This window comes from Diabrotica undecimpunctata, chromosome 3, assembly GCF_040954645.1.
Source record: "Diabrotica undecimpunctata isolate CICGRU chromosome 3, icDiaUnde3, whole genome shotgun sequence".
Taxonomy (NCBI): domain Eukaryota; kingdom Metazoa; phylum Arthropoda; class Insecta; order Coleoptera; family Chrysomelidae; genus Diabrotica; species Diabrotica undecimpunctata.
Window position 1 is genome coordinate 81,815,625 of NC_092805.1, and position 19,606 is coordinate 81,835,230.

The 19,606-nt window shown below is 35.1% G+C and overlaps 1 protein-coding gene across 4 annotated transcripts in view; it reads right to left on the reverse strand.

Moving 5' to 3' along the window:
* Mct1 (Monocarboxylate transporter 1) overlaps positions 1-19,606 on the reverse strand; it is a 297,944-nt gene that overhangs the window by 261,691 nt on the left and 16,647 nt on the right. The window contains exon 1 of one of the 4 annotated variants that reach the window (XM_072526147.1): positions 12,298-12,319. The exons of the other annotated variants lie outside the window; for them this stretch is intronic. The gene's annotated coding sequence lies outside the window, so the exon portion shown is untranslated. Of the gene's footprint in view, positions 1-12,297; positions 12,320-19,606 lie in introns of those variants that run through there. 4 annotated transcript variants of the gene reach the window in all.

Below are 19,606 nucleotides of genomic sequence, written 5' to 3' on the forward strand. Positions count from 1 at the left end.
TGAAATAAAATTATTTTTATTTCGATTTTGGGAATAAAACGTGTAAGTGTGTGAAAGGTGCCACAAAAGTGCAACAATTTTCTTATAAGCGATGGCGATGTTGACCAGAAATAATAGAATATTAATTTATGGAAAGATTAAAGGAATACTAACTTTAAAAAAAAAGCGTATTATTTCTCCAAACATTATAGTTAGATTGGGTATCGGATACTAATTAAAATAAAGTTTTCTATATTCAGTGATGTGATGTGGCCATTCGTATAACTTTTCACACCTACTTTTCATGCAAATTATGTAAGTTTGACTTATGAAAATTACACTTTAAGAGTTCTGTAGACCCGTATAAAAAAAATATAAAATTCGTCGTCTATTCATCCGTCCGTCTGACTCTGTTACACAAAATGTATTTCGAATCTACGAAACCGATTAAATTGAAATTTGGTGCATATGACCCAGTTGCGAATAGTTATGTGAAAAATAAACTTTTAAGTATAAAGAAAACTGAAATACTATGCCTTAAATTTTAGATCAAATTAAAGGGTCTGTTGTGAGTTATTCAAGTTAAAATTTTTATTAAGTCTAAGACAATTTAAAATTGGAGTTGAAATAGCAGCTGCATGAACTTTCCATTATCAATGAATAAAAGACTTATCACAAGAATTGCTTCCGACCATCCTTTCCGATATGGAAACTATTTTATTTTTAATTGAAGAATTTTTTTTAAATCTTAGAAAACTATAATTTTAGAGTCAAATGATATAAAATGCTTTTCAAACATCTCCTTCAGTTATTGCAAATAAGTATTTCAAAATGCTAATCTTGGATCATTTTTTAAATATAATGGGAGATTATATATAATAACTTAAAACACAAATCAAAGCGTTGTCACAAAAATGACGGCTGTCAAATTTGAGCGTTTTTATACAATATGCCGTTTTTTAACTCAACAACCAATTATCAAAACACTATAGCATTTATTGTTTACTTTCTGATCTGATGGAGATTAGTATCAAATGATATTTTGAAATTAAAAGACAAAAATCAGGCTGTGTATGCCAGACAAAAAGGTGTGGGTTCGAGTCCCATTGTAGGCCGGATTTTTCTTCCTCAATTTTCTAATATGATTTGATAACGCTATAGTAATTGTATCAATCTTCTTCTCTCAGAAGAACCTATCCAATTATGTAATAAAGTATGGAACATTCCATTTAAAAACAATGCTCAGGATCTGTCAATGTTCGTCAACAAACAATTTTTCGACGTTCGAAATCGACGTTTAAAGAAAAAATGATAATAACATACAATAAAAAAATAAATCGTTATCGTGTTATAAAGCAATTTAAACAAAAATTATTAACTTCGACTGCTTCTAGATCGTCTTGTTAAAAGTAGCGATTTTATGTTCAGTAGACCTTATAAAATGTCAATAACTCTGGTTAAAATTTAAAGTGAAAAAATCTTTTTTACAATGTCACCATCTTCTACTTCTACTGAAATAAAAAAGTGTTATGTTATGTTTTTACTAAACTCTGACCACTTTGAGAATTTTCCACCTCTAAACCAATCTTATTCGGAAAAGTTCCCGCAAACTTAATATTCGAGCCAGCGAAATTAAAAAAATATATTTTTGAAATACCACAGTGTCCTGCTAGATTTTTATGAATTTATTGCCACCCTAGTAATTTATCACTTCTCAACTACCCCTTATGGGAAGTCAATAATTCTGTTGGAATATTAAAGTGAAAAAATCTTCTTTTGCAATTTCACCGTCTTCCACTTATAACTAAATTGAAAAAGTGTTTTAAGTTTTTACTACCACCCTGATAATTTTCCACCCCTAAATCAATCTTATTTGGAAACGTTTCCGCTAGCTTAATATTCGAGGCAGTGAATTAAAAAAGAAAATTTTGAAATATCACAGTATTCTGCTAGGTTTTTACGAATTTATTAGTTTATCCCAAGACTAACCCTAATGAGGAGTCAATAATTCTGGTAGGTTAAAATTAAAGGGGTAGAATTTTTTTGTAATTATACTGCACTTTATTCAAAATAAGAATCTGATCTGTTTTTAGTAAATGTTAACCAACTACACGTTTTTACTAAATGTTAACCAACCACACCAATTCTATCAGCCACACATTTACTATATTTTTTGTGTTTTACTATATTTTTAACAGACTAGTCATTTTTTTCTCGACTACTTAAATTAAAAAGCATTCTCAAATGTTACTCGGTGCTAAATAATATATACTTTTTAAATGTTTAAATATATTGAATATTTTAAATATAGAATAGTCTAAATATTGAAAATATGAAAATACTTTGTTACAAAAATTATAAATTTTAACTGTTTTAAAAAAGTTACTCGGATTCGCGTCGTGAGTACCCTTTTATGAATATAAAATAACTGAAATCAAGTTGAGTTTTAGTAAATACAATGGAATTGTTATATTTAACATAATACTTAGCAGGTAAGAAATATTCAAATTCCAATAATTTTATTACATCCATTACTTTAATTAGCTAATTGTAAAGGCGGATCGAGACACCTTGCACACCTATTGTTAAAAGATACCGGATAGGTACCTGAAAATTTGGAAAAAAGCTTAGGTATTAAATATTTTATTATTATTTAAATAATAAGGGTATTAAATATACTGTTTAGGTTAGTTGTATAACATAAAGAGTTTATATTACTTGGAAAACATTTTAGCAGATAAATATTTTAAGAATATTCAAATAAGACGGAAATTACAAGTTGGACAGACCAGCTAGTTTAGATTATTTGAGTAGTAAAATAGATTTATATTAGCTGCATTTCAAAAATTTAAATATATTTATATTATTTAATTTTATGTCGATATTATATTTATTGTCAGTTGGATATAGGTAAAAATTAACAGAGTATTGGGGTATTAATGGGTGAGTTAAGGGGTGAAAAATTACTAGGGTGGTAATAAATTCACAAAAACCTATCAGAACATGATGGTATTTTAAAACTATTTTTTAAATTTCGCTGTCTCGAATATTAAGCTAGTAAGAACTTTACTAAGTAAGATTGATTTAGGGGGGAAATAATTAGGATGGTCAAAGTTTAGTAAAAACTTAACAGCAGAGCACTACTGTTTTATTTCAGTTATAAGTACAGGGCGGTGAAATTTTAAAGAATATTTTTTCTCCTTAAATTTTAACGTAACAGAATTATTGACTTCCGATAGGAGTAAATTGAGGGGTGAATAATTACTAGGGTGGTAATGAATTTGTAAAATCCTAGCAGAACACTGTGGCATTTCAAAAATATTTTTTTTTCCAATTCCACTGGCTCGGATATTAAGATAGCAGTAACGTTTTCAAATAAGATTGGTTTATCATCATTCCGTCTTTACAACCTTACGTGGGTCCTAGCCTCCTCAAGAATTTCTCTCCAGTCGTCCCCAACCCTCGCGTTTCTCTCTCCGCCAAGCACGTATTCCCATATTTTTCATGTCTTAATCGATGTTATCAAGGAACCTTGTTCTAGGTCTTCCTCTTCTTCTCTGACCAATGGGTCAATCAAGGAGCGTTTTCTAGCTGGGTCATTTTGTTCCATCCGCATTACATGCCCTATTCACCTCAGACGTTCCAAGATTAGTTTAGGGGAGCAGAACAGAACACTTTTTATTTTATTTAAAAGTTATAATTTATAAATGGGTCAAAAAATATGGCATAGGCAAAATATATTTTTTTTAAATTCTGCCAGTTTGAACCGTATGCCAGGAGAATCGCTCCCCTTAAGGGTGGTTCGGTGGTGAAAAATTATGATGGTAGTAATTAATTAGTGAAAAATGTGTGAAAAAAAAAATGTCATAGACAAAAAGTTTTTTGTTTGAATTCTGCTAGCTTGAACTTTAAGGCAGCAGAATTACTCCACTTAAGGGTATTTTGGTGGTCAAAAATTAGTGAAAAATCGGTGAAAAAATATTGCAAAGGTTAAATCGGATTTAGCTTATGTGCCCCCGCAAGCTTAATGGTCCTATAAAAAATGCTGAAGCACGTCGAATATAAATATGCGCTTTTTAAATATACTGGACAAGGTGACTCAGGTAAGCCTACCATAGTCTAAAAGCTTTACTTTTAATGGAACTTCCTGTATATTTTACTATTCTTAAAAGCTCCTTAATAACCCGATCTCAACCAACTATGTCATGTAGAGTCTATTATGAGTATTAAAGGGTAGTTAATATGTTGAAATTAAACAGTGTGGAAACCACTTATGGAATAAAATTGTTTGTATCCTTGAATCTTCTGCCCTCGTGAATCATCTTGTTCATTTAAATTCATGTTTAAAGAGCACATTTAAATTTAAAAGTAACAGGTGAGGCGGTTTTTTATAATTTTCTAAAATAAGGACGCAAACAATTGTATTCCATGAGTGGTTTACACACTGTATAATTTTAAAATTCCACCCTGTATTATTCATAATAGACCCTACATAATACAAGATATAGTTTGTCGAGATCAGGTTATTAAGCAGCTTTTAAAAATAAAAAATATACAGGGAAGTCTATTAAAAATAAAACTTATGCAGTATGCTAGGCATGCGTGAATTACCCTGCACATTTAAATTTTTCCTTAAAAGGCACACATTTATATGTATTAAAAGTCGACGGGTGTCATCGTTTTAATATTTTTTTTTTAAAGGAGAGAAATAACTCTATTCTATTATACAGGGGGATCCACATATATTATATTTTATTATATATAATAGTAATAATAATAATAAATTGCCTTTATTTAGTCTGTAAAAATTTACAAACACGAGATACATGAGGCGGAGTCTAGCTAGAGCTACTCCACTTAACCTCAAGTTTACAAAGTCAGTTTGAAATAAGTAGAACATGAAAAAAAAAAATGATTTATAAATTGACATAAATGATAATATAATATTGAAATGATAGAAATAGTCATGTGGCTACTAGAAAAATAAGATAAAGAAAATAATTTGTAATGTTATGTGATAAATGATATGAATGATAAATAAAAACAAAAAAAATTCTAATGGTAACAATAACGACAACAATATACTATATAATAATAATAACGTTACTGCGATTGTAGGTAAAAATTTCTTATAATGCCGCTTCATGAAATCAAGAGATTTACCTCTTAAATTTTTTGTTAAACTATTAAACACTAAAACAGCGTTGTAAGTAAACGATCGCTGGAAAATAGCTAGTCTATATCTTGGCAGCATAAGACTATGAGGATATCTCAGATCAAGATTAGGAGCGTCTCCACTAAATACTAATTTGTTCTTTAAATAAATAGGATTTGACGACGAAATAATTCGATATATCAATGAGGCGAGGTGATATTTGTATAAATTATCTATGGTTAACCATTGAAGTTCTTTTCTGCAACAATTATTTTGAATTTTTTGCAACTTTAATTTCGTAACCTGATCTAAGCAAGGGTAAAATACCAAGAGCCCATAATTAAGAATTGACATTACGATAGTTGCACAAAGTAACTTACGCAATTTAAAGTTTAAAATGCCTGTACTTCTATACAGTTGACGCATAACTAAATAGCATTTTTTTACTAAAAGGGTGACATGCTCTTGAAAACGTAGCGTACAGTCATATCTGACTCCTAAGTTTCTACAACTATTAACATTTTTTAGAGGTTCATTTTTTATAATTAGTTTTAAGTTATCCTGAACAGTGTTAGGTTCAAAAGAGAAATACAGTTGTGTGTCATCTACAAAAGAGTGCAATTTCAGATTATTTAAAGATTTATACAGATCGGAAATATATATTTAAAAAAGAAGAGGACCAAGAACCGAACCTTGAGGCACCTCTGAATTGACAGATGCAAATTCTGATGAATTATTATGGATTATGACTTTTGATAACGATTTACCAAACAAAATTTGAAAAACTGTAAGGAGGTATCATTAAATCCAAAATATTTCAATTTAGCACACAGAAGAGCGTGATCAATAGTGTCGAAGGCTTTAGAAAAATCAAGCACGATGACTGAGGTTGCTTTTCCTGCCTCAAATGATCGAAGTATATTATCTGTTAAGTCAAGAAACAGAGTCGTTGTACTAAACTCTTTTCTAAATCCTGATTGTATATACGTAACTACATTATTTCTAAAAATATAATCGTATATCTGTTTATAGATAACCTTTTCTAAAATTTTTTACAGTCCCGGTAAAATGCTTATTTTGGGCGAAGATCATTAAGTGATTCAGGTTTATTTGATTTGATCAGTGGTTTTACCAAAGCGTATTTCCAAGTGTCCGGAAAATAACCTACCTCCAAAGAACAATTTATAATCTGCGTAATATAAGGAGCAGTAATAGAAAGGGAGAGTTGTAGCATCTTTGCAGAAATATTATCACATCCATATCCAACAGCTTCCAAATTTAAATTCATCAATAGTGGCCATTTTAAACGAGAAAACAATATCTGGGTTGAAAATATTTGACTGATACCATTGGGTTGTCTCAGGACAACAATTTACAGGGCTAAAGACAGATGCAAAATAATTATTTATAGATACAGGATCTTTAAGCTCATGAGGGATCTCTATAATTGGTTTATTTACAATTTTGAATAACCTCATAGCTTTCCAAAGATCTTTTTTAATCAAAGAAGCAGACCGATAATTTAAGTAACCATTCTTCTTCAGACGGACTGCGTTAGTAACTGCATTTCGAAGATCTTTATAGTAACTATAGTCGAAGACATTTTTAGTTTTCTTATATTTAATTCTAAAATATTATAAACTATCGTACACTAAACAAAAAAATATAATAGTAGCCAACAGAGTATCCGTATCACAGAAAAGGTAAAGCACCAACTTATTCCTATAACAAATATGGCAACATGGCTTTCAAACACACTGTATATACAGCAATACTTATGGAACCCCAAACACAGAAAATGTGTTACGGATATATTTGTGGCATCTTTTGCACACAGTTTCTGATGACAAAATAATTGTGGAATCCGGTGCCACAATTATATTCGTCGATAATATTAGAACCATGGAGTGTATCAAAGCAATTCCTATCCATAAACACTCTGCACGACGGGTGCCAGTATCATGGTATGTTTACACCGATTTGCCACAATTGAGGATATAGTATGTGATGCCACAAATATTGCGAAACGTGTATAGGTGTGTGTGTGTGTGTGTGTGTGTGTGTGTGTGTGTGTGTGTGTGTGTGTGTGTGTGTGTGTGTGTGTGTGTGTGTGTGTGTGTGTGTGTGTGTGTGTGTGTGTGTGTGTGTGTGTGTGTGTGTGTGTGTGTGTGTGTGTGTGTGTGTGTGTGTGTGTGTGTGTGTGTGTGTGTGTGTGTGTGTGTGTGTGTGTGTGTGTGTGTGTGTGTGTGTGTGTGTGTGTGTGTGTGTGTGTGTGTGTGTGTGTGTGTGTGTGTGTGTGTGTGTGTGTGTGTGTGTGTGTGTGTGTGTGTGTGTGTGTGTGTGTGTGTGTGTGTGTGTGTGTGTGTGTGTGTGTGTGTGTGTGTGTGTGTGTGTGTGTGTGTGTGTGTGTGTGTGTGTGTGTGTGTGTGTGTGTGTGTGTGTGTGTGTGTGTGTGTGTGTGTGTGTGTGTGTGTGTGTGTGTGTGTGTGTGTGTGTGTGTGTGTGTGTGTGTGTGTGTGTGTGTGTGTGTGTGTGTGTGTGTGTGTGTGTGTGTGTGTGTGTGTGTGTGTGTGTGTGTGTGTGTGTGTGTGTGTGTGTGTGTGTGTGTGTGTGTGTGTGTGTGTGTGTGTGTGTGTGTGTGTGTGTGTGTGTGTGTGTGTGTGTGTGTGTGTGTGTGTGTGTGTGTGTGTGTGTGTGTGTGTGTGTGTGTGTGTGTGTGTGTGTGTGTGTGTGTGTGTGTGTGTGTGTGTGTGTGTGTGTGTGTGTGTGTGTGTGTGTGTGTGTGTGTGTGTGTGTGTGTGTGTGTGTGTGTGTGTGTGTGATTTACTTAAATACCAACTAGAGAGAGATCACCGTACCTAATGCAGTTTATAAAATATTTTCTGATATCGTTTTCTCTCGCCTAAATCCCTGAAAAGTCAACAAGAGGTCAAATTGATATAACAATAAAAAAACCTTTGTGAAAAAACCTTGTTGAAACCTGTTGTGAAGTATGAGACATGATGAGGCGTACAAATAGTGTAACAGACCAAGTTGTTAAAGATCACTGGTATGTAAATAAAAAATACAATAAATTTTATACTATATTGTCAAAGCACACTTTTAGATCTAAGAAGTTCTTATTGCTAAACTTATCAATAATAATGTAAATTTTAATACAAACATCAAATATTATTTTCTAAAATAAAAATAACAGCGATGATCTGGTTTGTTAACATATAATATGTTTATTGTTTGTAGCAGATACCATCAATAGACAGCCAATATTTTTTATTGCGTTACATCTTATCGCATGCTGTTGATAAAACGTTTATCTCCAGTGGTCACAAACTCATTGTGGTATGACTAATCTGAATTAATGTGAAACTAATTATGTTATTTTAACAAAAGCAAAGATATTTCATGTAAATAAAAATTTTGATGTTGCTACCAACTGTATTTGTAAAGTATGGCTAGAAAATAAGTATAATACAGGTCGTGCTTTCCAATTTAAATGTATTTCTGAATTGGCTCAAAATTTCTAGCTGTTGCTCTGAAAATGTCAAGAGGACTTTAAGAATATTATTTAAAAGCAAAAGAAAAGAAGGGACATATTTTATGTATAAAGAAGTGATATATTAATCATTATGCTGGTAAAGGTGTTAGAAGCCAGTACGAGTTGTTGATGTTCATGCTGCAACAAAATCTCGAACAACGTCATTTGTATTCCGACAAATAGGTCTGAGATTCTAAAATAGAACCACGTATGATATAACTGTATAACTTTGACTGGATGCATGGCGTACTGTGACCAAAGAAAGAGGACGAAAGGCGAGTTGTTTCCGGCGCCTACATTTGGAAACAGAGCTAAGAATAATACTATACTGGTTTTTAAGATATATATATATATATATATATATATATATATATATATATATATATATAGAGATATAAGATATAGATATAGTGGAAGTCCACTCGAACATCGAGTCGACATCGATGGTCGACAAGAAGCAGACCATCCAGAGAGAATTGAAAATGGCAAGTGGGATCTTGCCGAAACGAACATCGACAAGAAGCAGACCATCCAGAGAGACTTGAAAATGGCAAGTGAGATCTTGCCGAAACGTCGTCAAAATGGTTTTTATCAAAACCAACAACATTTAACGCGGAGTCAAACCCGGAATACCATTGATATAACATACAGCTCCCGCGGAAATATCAAAACTAACATATATATATATATATATATATATATATATATATATATATATATATATATATATATTAACGAGTTTATTATATTGAGAATCTTATCTTCCATTGCATTATTTATTTCTTGTCTCCACGATCTTCTTGGTATTCCCTTTTTCTTGCGATTGGTGGGGATCCACTGTAATATTCTCTTTGGCCATATTTGATGATTGATCCTTTTGACATGGTCATGTCATTTCAGCATTTTTCATTCTATAGTTTCCAGGATGGCAATGTCTTATTAGACAAAGCTCTAAACCATATGTAGCAATACTTTTTGTGATACTTTTGTATATCCGGGTGATGTGGCTATTCCAGAGTATACTATTTAGTTGATGTACTGCTTAATTACCTTAACCAGTGCTAGTAGCTATTTCTTTTGTATTCCGACCATCGTTTTTAATGCTTACACCGATATATTTCCTCAATATTTTCGATTTATGTGCCTCTTAGTTCTGAGTGCCTTTCTTCACCTCCAACTACTGCATACTCTGTTTTTGACGAATTAATTGAAAACCTCACTTAGTTTTCAAAGTTCGTTATCAAAATGTAAGACCACTTTTACTTTTATGAAAATAAAAAAAATCCTGTTAAAATGAAAAATTTAAATGTTAATAAATACATGCTTTTAGGCAGTTCTGCCAAAGTTGTCATATAGTCCTGAAGTGCCGCCTGTAGGACCCTGATTGGGAAAAGAGTCCGCGGCCTGGGTCACTTCTCTGTTTCCTTTATATTTGTATTTGTACATTTAGTAGGGTCACTCATTTTTAAGTCCCTTCTTCCCTTTTGTCTCCGTATGCATTATGTTCCCACGAGTTGCTGTCAGGATCGGCTGAGCGCCCATACCATGTCAGGGCTATATTTCTCCGGGAGTTCACCAGCTCTGTAGAGCTATACTTGTTCTATTGTCCTATTTATCCATAACACATTCGCTATTTGCAATTGGGATACGACGTATGGGGGATGAAAACTTCCCCACGGAGTCTGCAGTAAGCGGAGTACTGGAGAGCTCAAGCTCTCGGAAATTAGTATACGGAATATTAGAAATATTAAACATGCAGTCTAAAAAATTGTGAACAAGCTGTATTTTCTACGCAAATAACGTAAGGAACATTATTGGCTTTTCAAAAGTTTTGAGAAGACTTTTATATACTACATACAAGAAGGTATGAAAATGAAATTAAAATATCAAGCTTCAGATATGCAAATCATACAATTTTAAATAAACATAGATAAGGTCAAAGTAGTGATCTTCTATCGAATCACATCGAATGGTAAAATCTTGGAAAAAGTAAACAAAATAATGTACCTACCTGGGTTGCTGGATAACCAACCAACTGGACCCTAATATCAAGCTTAAATGCAAAATTTAACAAACAAGTGGCGTATTCATACACATGAAAGGACTACTATGCAAACTTCGGACTAAGACACGACTACTTAAATGCTATGTTTGTCAACTATGCTATATGAAGCAGAATCATGGACGCTCACAACTCCAACCATAAGCAAGACAGAGGCATTTGGGGTATGGACCATATAACGAATAGGTGGGTTCTCGATCTTATAAGCAAATAACGAGAGCTACTCCACACCGTTAAAGTTCTCAAAATATCATACTTTGGGCAACTATTAACGATTCAAAATATTTCGGCCCCCTCTCACAATAATAGGCAAAATTGAGTCGAGTGGCGAGAAAAAAAACTCTCTTGGATCCGGAATATATGATATTTGACGGGTTTAAATTATGAATAGAAAAACATTTGCTGAAGTAACCGAAAACATTTATTAATTGAGTAGGGAACCATAAGAAGAATACCTATCTATCGTGTTGCAATAATGAGCTATTATCTACATAGAAAACAAATAATAGGTTTTAATATATTCTTGGATTTTAATATGGAAAGGAGTTGCCGATATAAGAGTATTTTCTGAATTTTTTGTACTTTTTTTGTGCCTTTTTAAAAGCAAAGCCATACCAAGTTTCAGACCATGAGATTAAACTCTAGAAAAAAGTGATTTGATAAAGAATGCAAAGATGAAACAAGGAAGAAAAACTAAGCATACATACGAATGTTACAATATGCAACAACAAAAAACAAAAAAGCCGAGTTACGAAGCATGTAGAACATGATATAAAAAAATTAATCACAGAGCACAATAAATAGGCATACAGAAAGAAAGAAGCGGGGACGTTCAGGCTCAATATATATTTTATAAGACTAAACAAGGAGACTACTAACACATGAAAGTGAAATACTGAAGATATAGTAAGAGAATTTTCAAAAAGTACTTAATAATAATATGGTAATAGAAGTTAATTATGGCAAAGAATAGACATAATTAGAATTCATAAATGCTTGGACACACCTATCATACAGCCTTCCGATCTTACTACGATTATACAGCAGGATGACTGTATGATAGCGGAATAGACTGTCGTTGAGTTTCGCAGGCCACACCTGTCCTGTTGTCACCGATCATACACGTTCGCCGCAAGCTATTCGTATTCATGCTGCGGGACGATTGTCGTACGATGTTTTGCGTCATTTTGCGTGGTGTTGTTTTCTTAAAACTGGGATTACGGTACCATGATAATAACCTCCTTTTATCTTTTGAAAATTCTCTTTTTATTTACTACACCTTAAATATTTAAAATACTTAGGTTTATTCAAATGTAATAGAAAAAGATTTTATATAGAGGCAACTTATAAAATAAAAATGTTTCAAATTTTTGTCAATTTATAAAATACAATTTTACTTATTTTGGATGGAGGCAGTAAAGTGACCACAAAAAACTTCCGCTTTGTTCCTAAGCTAAGATAAAAGCAGAATATTTAAAATATAAAGTCTAACCTAACAAGTATCGCATTTCATAGATACAGTATTACAAAATAATACTAATAATAATAAAAATAACATTGTCTTACATTAAAAATACTTCCAAACGATGCCTAGAAGTCTCTTCTAAAATTGGTGTTTTGTCTGGACAATTTTTCTTTCAATTTAAGTTCCAACCCATTAAACGTGTACATCGGCATTCTGTAGCAGTAAAAAAATTAGTCTCATGATCCAACAGATGAGGTAAAAGTTAACAAACTCTGTTTCTTCGTTCTTTTTTTTTAAGCATCATGTACCCAATACTTTTGTAATTAGATAATCTTCGTCTAAACAGATAGCCACAATAGCTAAATCACCGTTACTGAAATATTTTAACATTATGCACAGAGTACCTTCCACGATCGACCGATAAGGTAGACTAATGTAAAATCGGAAAGGAGTATGAACCGAGCATGACATGTATGCCCATTCCTTTCCGATACCACACCTACTCAATTTTTGTATGAGTATGATAAAAATACAAAAAATAATTGCAGAGTTCAAGCTAAATAAAAACTTGACAAGAGATGGTATTTCAGAAAAACTATTCAAATATAGAGGAGAAAAATATTAACACAGAAAATAATGCATGAAAAAATTAAATATGCCAAACGAATAACCAGAAGTAGTCCCACGATCCAAATTTTAACAAGTAATACTATGAACTAGAATAGTCAGTAGAGGATTAGATAATATTATGTATGACATGTATGACCAAAGCAGCTCAGGCCAGTAATAGAAATATAAAACACGAATACAAAGAGTGGTTCGACGATGAATGTAAAATGGAACTAGATGAACGAAATAAATTAAGAATGAAAATGATGCAAGAAAAAACAACAGAGATAGAGAGAAAATACAATGAACAAAGGAAAGTAGCCAAAAGAATAATAAGATCTAAGAAAAGAAAATACAATGAAGATAAATTAAAATGTATAGAACAGAGCTATAAAAATAGAGAAAGTAGAAACTTATACCAAGGGGTGAAAAATGAGAAAAAGGGGTACCAAGGAAAACCTGTACACTACAAAAACAAAAGTAGAAGAAATTTAGTAAGTGACGAAGAAATATTGAGCAGGTGGAAAGAATACTTTGAAGAACTTTTAAATGAAATTCCCACAACAGAATATGAAGAGGAAGAAGAAGTGAAGGAAAATGTCGATCAAGAACGAATAGAGGAAAGACCGCCTAACGAAAAAGAAATAAAAGAAATAATAGAGAAACTAAAGAATAGTAAGAGCCCAGGAAGAGATAAAGTAACAGCTGAAATGTTTAAATATGGAGGACCACTACTAATTAAGCATTTGGAAAAGTTGCTAAAAGACATATGGGAACAAGAAAAATTACCGAAGGAATGGACCGAAACGACACTGTGCCCTTTTCACAAAAAAGGCGACAAAAGTTTATGCCACAATTACAGGGGAATAGCCCTACTAAATGTTACATATAAAATACTTGCAGTATATATAAAAGATAAGCTATCTCAAAATATAGATAATGACATAGGGGAATATCAATGTAGATTCAGAAGAGGGCGCAGCACAGTGGATCAAATTTTCCTACTGCGCGAAATACAAGCAGAAAGCTACGAATATGGGAAACCTACAATGGCCCTATTCATCGACTTTAAACAAGCGTTCGATAGGATAAAACGCAAAGAAATATACAAAGCACTACGTGAAATGGGAATTAGTGAAAAACTGATAAGAATGGTAAAAGTGACACTCCGAAAAACAGAGAATAGGGTTAAAATAAATGGCGAAGAAACAGATAAGTTTGAGGTCGGGGAGGGGGTGCGACAAGGAGACCCACTGTCATCGCTGTTGTTCAGTATCGTCCTCAAAGTTACCATCAGAGAAGCTGGAATCAACAGGTCAGGACTTATATATCAAAGAAAACACCAATGCTTAGCATTCGCTGACGACATTGTACTGATAGCCAGAAGTAAGCAAGAATTAAAAGAAATAATAAAAAGATTAGAAATGAAAGCGAGAAAGAAAGAAAATTACCTTTTTTTTTTCGTCTTTATAGAGGGGGGGTCTGGAATCTTCAAAAGACATCTCAGTCCAGGGCGCCGCCTGACTAACTTTAGTGCAGGATTCGTTCTTCGTACTCCCGGCGATAGTTCCCGAGGTACTGTAAAATGCTTTCTCGTCGCCGAGTCTACACCGAACGCCTACCTGCTAAACCAGACCCTCCTCTGTCATCCAGCGATCCGGAAGAGGAATGGCCGCTGTAAGGCCGGCATCACTTCCGAATCACTACCTTTATTCATTCATTCTCCATTCATACACATCCACACTCTATTCATCAGCAAGGAGGTTCCCTGTCTCGTTTAGCGTTGGTTTAGCAGTCTTTCTTCCTCTTCCTTTTTCTTGATCACTGCACGGATATAACTGTGTATGTTAGTCCAAACTAATTTATTTTCAATCATTCTCTCAATCATTTCTCTCACTGTAACAAAATTCACACCTGTCTCTCTCTCCATTCTGTTCCTTTCCACTATCCATCTGCTGCAATCTAACATCGTATGTGTCACAGTGTCCGAGTATCCACAGTATAGGCATTCATCTGTATCAGCCTTTCCGATCCTATAGAGGTAGGCCCTAAAACACCCGTGTCCTGTGAGCACCTGCGTCAGGAAATAATCCAGTCGCCTGTGGCCACAGTCCACCCAATCTCTTATGTTCGGGATCAGCATTTTCGTCCACTGTGCCACATCTTCCGTGTTGTTCCATTCTTCTTGCCATCTTTCAACTGACCTTTCCCTTTCCTGTCTTTTCTCGGCCACAGTAAGGTTTGGACCTCTTCTCTCATAAAGCTCTTTTCTTTCCACCGCCAAAATATGCAACGGAACACATCCAGTGATGGTCCATAAGGCTACCGCAGACACAGTCCTGTAGGTGCATGCCACTCGCAACAGACTTGTTCTGTCTACTCGTGTCATGAGACTCCTACAGGCAGTTATCTCTACCGCCTCGCTCCAGACTGGTGCCGCGTAGAGGACGATCGATTGTACAACACCGTGTAAGACCCTCCTCCTTTCGGATTTGGGTCCTCCAATGTTCGGCATCACCCTCCCCAACGCAGCCGTACTATTCGCAGCCTTCCGGACCACCTCCCGCACATGCTCTCCCCATTTTCCATTCTGGTGCAATGTCACTCCTAGATACTTTACATGTTTCTTAGGTGTTAGACATGCTCCCGCACATTTTAATTCAATATTTGGCCTATGCCTTATCCCCTTCAGAATGATGGCTTCGGTTTTCTCTGTCACAAGTTTCAGTCCGTGCTGCGTCATCCATTTCTTTACGACGCCGCCTGCGTTTCTAACCCGGTATTTGAGATCTGGCTCATCCCGAGCCACTACCAGTACAGCGAGGTCATCCGCGAATGCGAAGGGGGTTGTACCCTCTCCGTATTCACAGTGCATAACCCCGTCATATGCCAGATTCCATAGCGTCGGGCCCAATACAGATCCCTGGGGTACCCCGGCCGTCACGTCCACGATCGTGCCCTTTTCCACCATAATCCTTCTCTCGGACAGATACTCCGCCACCACATTCATCAGGTAACCAGGACATTCTCTCTCCTCCATTGCCTTCATTACCTCGTTCCACTGCAACGTATTGAATGCATTCTAACATCAAATAACAGCAGAGCCGCCCAGCGATGTTCATCCCCTCTGTTGCGCAATGCTTCGAGTACACTCATGATTGCATCGATCGTGCTTTTCCCTTTGCAAAAACCAAATTGCCTCCTTGATAAACCACCTGACCTCTCAATCATGTCGTCTATGCGTACTCGCAGCATCCTTTCATACAGCTTACTGATGCATGGAAGCAGACAGATGGGGCGATACTTTTCCCTAGCTTTGGGAAGCAGTATTAACCTCGATGTCCTCCAAGGCTCAGGAAAAGTTTGTGCTTCCAGCAGTGCATTCATATGTTCCAGAAGCCACGCAGGTTCCACCCGTCCTAGACCCTTCACCGCCTCAGGTGGTATCTGATCTAGTCCTGGGGACCTACGAGTCTTCAGTGAACCCAATGCCTCGATAAGTTCATCCATGGTAAAGGGTACAGCTCGCTCAGCTCCTTCATCCCTCCACACACCATGACATCTGCCGTCCGGAAAGAGCTCTCTTGTTACCTCAAGCTTCTTATCCATAGGCATTTCGTAAGGAGAATACGCATGGAACTTCTTCATGATGATCTTGTACCCCTGACCCCAGATGTCCTCATCCAGCTGTTCACACAACTCTTTCCAGTGCCTTCTTTTTTCTGTACGGATTTTCCTGTACAGTTCCCTCTTCCTTGCGCGGTACTGTTCCTCGATCTCCTCGATGATCTCAGGGTTGATTCCTGCTCTACCTCTTGCTCTTGTTAACCTTCTTCTCATTGCTATACACACATTTCTTAGTGCCTCGATGTCCGCATTCCACCAATATGGCATCCTGTTGACATCTTGGCGACCAATCTTGCTTCCCTCCATCGCTTCTTTAATGACTCTCTCCAGGCTTTCCACTGTCGGTGATTGACCCTGCATTATGCTCACTCTCCATTTAATTAGTTCCTCGTATACTTTCCAGTCATTCCCATCGCCGCATCTGCCCACCGACGTCCCGGATGCACGGACCGTGTTAGTGGTCCCCTTTCCAGTTATCGAGAACTCAATGTATTGATGTTCAGTTCCAGTGTAGTCTGGCAAAACCTTCCAACCTACTGCTTTCGCCGCTATTTCTTGTGTCGCCATGGTCACGTCGATGTACGTACCTGTACCTCTCCTAACAAACGTAGGTTCCAGACCTGTGTTCAGAACCACTAGGTCTAGAGCACCCACCCAGTCAGTTAGTATCCTGCCGCGAGCATCGGTGATGGGAGATCCCCAGTCCGCTGCTTTTGCGTTAAAATCTCCCAGCACTACGTATTCTCCTCCTGTGTTTCCCACTTCCTGCATGATCTCGTCTATCTTCATCTCGTACTCGCCCACCGTCACGTTTGGAGAAATATAACAGCAGACCAGTCGCACCCCCTCCATCCGAACAATCACATATCCTTCTTTCGGCTTAATTTCATACACTCGCAGTTTCCTATTGTAGATTCGTACAGCAGCTCTCCCGGTCGTATCTACAAACCATCCTCTTCTTTTCACCGCTGTTGGATTTGGTTCCGCCGTCACTAGCACATCGATGTTCTTTTCAACTGCGGCAGTCTCAGAAAGAGATTACCTACAAGAACAATATCTGACAGTAATAACAGATGAAAAAACATATAAATTCGAAGAAGTAGAAATATTCCAGTATTTAGGAGCGACATTCACGAGAAGACCAAATATGAAGAAATCCAAGCGAGAATTATGGCCGGTAACCGTTGTATTTTTGCACTAAACAAATTATTAAGAAGCAAAAACATATCTAGAAGGGCTAAGATAAGAATATATAAGACTGTAATAAGACCTATTGTATTATATGCCAGTGAAACATGGACAATGAACAAATCCGAGCAAGTCTTGCTGCAAGTCTGGGAAAGAAAAGTCCTTATCTTCCCAAACTAATTCTTTTAAATAGAGAGCCCCACGTTGGGCGCCAAATTGTTATGATGTATTGTTTGTGAATGATAAGCAATGAGTATTTTTTAATAATATAGGGTTTTTATCGCGGTTCTCAAAGAATTAGTTTGTAAGTACTTTTTTAAATTATCTTTATTATATCTATTATGAAACACATATATATCTAACCTAGCCAATGTAAATTTAAAATAAACTATCTTTAAATTGAAATTCTTATGAAACTAATTAAATTCTATAGACAATGTAAAATTTAAACAAACTATCTTCAAAATTGAAATTGTTATGACACTAACTAAATTATATTAACAAATTTTTGTACCTTTCTGTCACTGAATGCCTAAATGAACTGTTTTCCACTGTATAGATTATAATCACCACTCAATGTCTTCTTCGCAGCTTCGGTTATCCTTGTTTTTGTGAAATTAGTTTTTCCAATTGTCAGCTTCCACCAATTTAAGATATTTTTCTTCACCAGCATTTATAAAACCCCAAGCAAACCAGCAAACAGCATTTATATTTATTCTTCTTTTCTATATACCAATATCCAATCACCAAATATATTATTTAATTTTAATATTCAATTAATACAACTTCCATTATCCAATATACATAACATAATTTTTTATCTTCAATAATATTTTCTTTATACTGTTTCTTAATCTTGATTTAACTCACTATATTGAACAATTATAACTGATTGACTGACTCTAACTAACTTTCATACTAAAAAACTGGCCATCATAGTAACTGTAACTCATAACTGATTGACTAACTGAATGGACTGGACATCTTGAATCCAAATCACCGGGTATTTATATCTTTTTTCATGTTCCAGAATCATCTAGCAAGAAATCATGTTCCATTTGTTCTATTAAATACATGTCTGAATTTTCTGGAACAAACCATTTCGCAAACAAGGCCATCTCTGGTGATCTAGAGAATTCCTTACTTTTCTATTGATAATTTTGTTGACATTTAGGCTTTTCAGATCAGAATATACTGGATGTGAAACTTGGGTAATGACGAAAAAGATGAAGCCCAACTCAGGACATTCGAGAGAAAAATACTGAGGAAAGTATATGGCCCGGTACAAGAGGAAGATGGCACATGGAGAATCAGGAGAAACGACGAGGTTAATGAGTTAAATGAAGGTTATGACATTGTAAGATTTGTCTTACAATGTCATAACCTTCAGTCAAAGACTGTCATGGCTGGGACATGTGCAGAGACAAAACGATGCAAAAACAACAAAGAAAATGTTACAATGGAAGCCCATAGGAAGGCGAAAAAAAGGAAGGCCCAGAACGAGATGGTTGGATGACGTGGAAGACGACCTGAAAACAATGAACATAAGACAATGGAGAAGAAGGGCACAAGAGAGATCTGAATGGAAGGACATAGCCAGACAGGCAAAGACCCATCCAGGGTTATGATGCCAAAAGAAGAAGAAGAAGATCAGAATATACACTTAAATCAGTAACTATATATAAATTAAACATTTTAAACTAACATTATTATAACCCCACTTTATATTCCTAATTATTAATTTCTATCTGTCACTGTATAGTTGGTTGCCTAGTCACATGGCTCACTTAAATATATCTACAATATTATAATTATTAAAATACAACTTTTTACAATTATTATATGCTAATTTCTTAAAAATGCCCTCACATAAATAATTTTTATTAAATTCTCTAGTATATAACTTCTTAAAATAACCAGATACTTGTTATATCTAATATTATCTAGTATATAACTTATAAATTATTTTCTTTAAACACCAATCAT